A 4216-nucleotide genomic window follows, 5' to 3' on the forward strand; every position below is an offset into this window, starting at 1 on the left:
ATGTATGGGTGTTCATATGTTTGCATGTATAAGGGTTGAGTTATTTTTAATTTGAGAGAGAGATGTAAGAGATAAAAAATGGTTCATATGGCAAATTTGATCTTTTAAAAAGGCTACTCTAGTCTTTTTAGTTTTCCTTGACTTCCCAATTAAAACAATGTCAAGAAAAATAAGGGCACAATGGTAAAGAGTCAACAAACAAGGGAGGTCAAAGTAATTTTCGAAAACTAAGGGGTACATTGTATAAGTTTGCTAATGTAAAAGGTCAAATGCAATTCATCCTTGAATTTAATCTTATACCGAAATTTCTCAATACACAGATGCAGTTTCTCAGTAACATTGGGTAGAAACTTGCTATGTTTGTTAATATCACTAGCATAAATCATGACTTGATTGTCTTGCTTGTATAACCGGCAGGGGCTAAACCAACCACAAATCTACACTCACAGGTGATTGGAACAGCGCTAAAGAATTTATCAGGTTGCATCCAGGTGCACTATCTGCAAAACTGCTCCGACGATACAGCACTTCGTTTTGCTGCTTCATCAGGAATTACAAGGATTGCAGAGATGATGGTGAAAAAGAACACGAACTTACCAGCAGTGAGAGGTAGAAAGGGAGTTACAGCACTCCACATGGCTGCTCTGTTAGGTTATAGGGACATGGTGCAATTTCTATACTCAGGCACTGATGATAAAGATCTAACAAAGGAAGACTACATCGGACTACTACTTGCTACTATCAGTTCTGATATGTATGGTAAGGCTACATTCTACTTTCAATGCTTTCATATTGAAGAAACTACTTTGATAAGAAACTACTTATCAAAAAAAAAATATTGAAGAAACTACTTTGAACAACCTAATCAACTCTGTCCTGTTATTCTTAGATGTAGCTTTGGAAATACTCCAGCCCCGACCAGAATTAGCCATTCAGCGGGATTCAAATGGCGAGACAGCCCTTCATGTTTTAGCTCGAAAGCCTGGTGCATTTTCTGGCACAAGTCAACTAGGAATCTGGCAGTGACGTATATATTCATGTTAGTTTTTTCATTTTCTTGTGAATTTATATTCTTGCTACACTTATAATCATCATAATGTTTTACACAACTCTAAGAATCATTATGTCACATTTATTGTGAATGTTCTGCAAAACCGCTGGGCTACCGTCATGGCTCAATAGCAATGGTGTTCACCATGCTAAATCAATTTAAGTTTTAGCTTGAATTGCAAGCTTGATTTCTTAGCACGCGACATTAGGCTCACCCACCTTTGGCTCTAAAATAGTTTGGGATAGTTACTACGTTGATTTCCCTGAGATATAACTCGATCAGTATGCCAAGTAGTTTTAACATTTTGGATCAGAAATCTTTTTGTAATTTTAGGTTTTGGTGTTTATTTATTATTATTTTTTTTTGTAGTTTAAACTTTTTTACCGTAGAAAAATAACTTCTTTTTCATACTTCGAGATTAAAATGTCGAAGAAAAAAAAATGTCCAATATGATTCTTGACACCATTGGTAAGAAGTTAGTTCAAGAGAGTAGGCTTTACTAAACAACTTGGACAATAGGAATATGAATGGGTAAAAGAATGGAGAACTTCTATAGATAATCTAAATCATTAGTTTGTATTCATAAAATATAACTGAACTTTATTTGTCTTGAAGGGATCCACATGCAAACACCTGATGCATCTGGCAACACCTCTACCTTGTCCAAATACCAGAATCACAGACTCCCAAGGTCTGTACTCTCTATCTTTATCTCTTTCTTGAGAACTCATATAATTCATTTATGGCATGTTGATATACTTCGCAATCTTGATCAAAATCTTTTACAAGATATTACAAACACAATAACACTATTTAACAAATTTGATTTCATTGGATTTCTTATCTACATCTTCACTTGGTCATCGACTGACTTAGCTTTAGTTCCAACTCTAGGAACGAAGGATGTTCAAGAGGAAAAATTAGTAAGCATGCAAGCCCTAAAGTTGCTCAAGTGTCTTTGGGAACAAGTTCTGTTATTGGATCTCTCACGTATGGCGGACAGACTTAGAAGCCCTTCGCGACCTTTATTTGTTGCCGTAGAGTTTGGAAACTTTGAGTTTATTGTTGAGCTTATTCGCTCCTATCCTGATCTAATTTGGAAAGTAGATGAGGAAAACCGAAGCAACTTTCATATTGCAGTTATGCATCACCAAGAAAAGATATTCAAACTTATTTATGGCATAGGAGCACATAAAGATTTAATTGCTGTTTATAGAGATGCACAAGATAATAACATGCTACACTTGGCTGGAAAGTTGGCTTCTTCAGATCGACTTAATATTGTCTCCAGTGCCGCACTTCAGATGCAACGAGAATTATTATGGTTTGAGGTAATCATTAGTTTGTGTTTTATAACATTTTTCAATCTTTGTTCTCCTTTAAAATGCATTTTTCTTTTTGTAATGTTTTGTTCCTCTCCAAAAACAAAGGAAGTGGGGAAGAATGTCCCTACCACTATACAGAGAGATGAAAAACACAAAAGGTCAAACACCCCGAATGTTATTTACCGAGGAGAGCATAAGAAATTGGTCATAGAAGGAGAGAAGTGGATGAAGGATACTGCCTCATCATGCATGCTTGTTGCTACGCTTATTACCACTGTGATGTTTGCTGCAATTTTCACAGTACCGGGAGGGAACAGCAACGAAGGCACCCCCATTTTTCTTAAAGCCAAGTCATTCATAATTTTTGCCATATCAGATGCATCTGCCCTTTTCTCCTCAGTCACTTCTATATTGATGTTTTTATCCATCCTTACGTCACGATATGCCGAAAAAGATTTCCTAGACTCCTTACCAAAGAGGTTGATTATTGGTCTTACAAGCCTCTTCTGTTCTATAGCATCAATGCTTATTGCTTTTAGTGCAACCTTTTTCGTTCTACTTGGCAGTCAACTGGCATAGATTGTCATCCCCATGGCACTAGCTACTGCTATTCCAGTAACATTATTTGCATTTTTGCAGTTCCCACTATTGGCTGACATGATGCATTCTACTTATGGATCAGGAATCTTTGCTCGGCAAAGTAAAGATATGCTTTATTAGTTTGACAAGGGATATCATTCTTGTCATCAAGACAACTTACTTGGTGAAAAAAGGATATCACCCTGAATGTATAAGATTTATTAGAATGTTGTATTCTTTATGTGATCAAAGCACGCTAATAATTTGATATTGAAACATCCAAGGTGTGTGAAAACAATATTCAAACATATCCTGTTTACTTCTATATAACTTGGTCATGTCGATATGATCTATGCTGTTCAAACTCAGGATGACTCCTCAATCAAAAGGGGAACAAAACATTGAAGCAAGAGGAGCTACATTAGTCTACCATGCTACAAAGAGGAGGATAATTTTATCTTGATTCACTTTTGCATTACCCTTTAGATATAACACGTTGCATTTCCAAGAGAGTGGCTAATCTCATTGGTTATTTTATTAACATAAGATAATTTGTAGATTCAACAACACAATTCAACCCTATCCCTATGACTAACCAATACTGAGACAAGTGAGCACCACTAAGGGTTCCTTTGAATAAATGAATGGATTTCAAATCAAGGGATTTGAGTTTACGCAAAAGGTTGACTATTGAAAGTTGGATTCTGAAGTTCAAGGTGAGGATACTCCTTATATATTGTTATTTCTCTTAAATGCCTTCATTTAAAATCCTCTCAAACTGATCAAGCTATATTTCTTACACAACTGGACCTAAATCCATTCATTGAAATCCATCAATTTAAATGGAACTTTAAGGTCTCAATAGTTCGCTAAAGGAGTAAGTAACCTCCATTTTTCTTTCCTTCCACCCGACCCAACCAACTTTCCTTCCCTAGAATAATCCTTCCATCCAATGTTCCTTCCTCCTATCAAGAAAACAATAGAGTTTAGCATTATTTTGGGCAATTACGTTCAGGTGACTCATTTGCTACGTTTTAAATCAAGATTTAATTGGTTAAAATACCAATGAATTTTCTTATATATATATGGATCAACAACAGTAGATATGTTATCTATAAAGCAGAATCAATTAAAATTTTCTTTCAAAATAAAGAAAATAGTATGACAGAGTATTCAAAATCTGCACATGCATGTCAGTGGGAGTGTGTGCGCGCGCGTCTAGAGAGAGAATACCGCAGATAGAGCTCCGGTTTTGCCCCAA

General features: G+C 35.8%; 1 pseudogene; it reads left to right on the forward strand.

Annotated features, from left to right (window-relative positions):
- Positions 1-433: 433 nt before the first annotated feature.
- On the forward strand, positions 434-3132 carry LOC132276619 (uncharacterized; annotated as a pseudogene).
- Positions 3133-4216: the final 1084 nt, after the last annotated feature.

Source organism: Cornus florida, unplaced genomic scaffold (genome assembly GCF_030987335.1).
Source record: "Cornus florida cultivar Cherokee Brave unplaced genomic scaffold, ASM3098733v1 CherokeeBrave_3.0.0_Hap2_Chr01, whole genome shotgun sequence".
NCBI classification, from domain to species: domain Eukaryota; kingdom Viridiplantae; phylum Streptophyta; class Magnoliopsida; order Cornales; family Cornaceae; genus Cornus; species Cornus florida.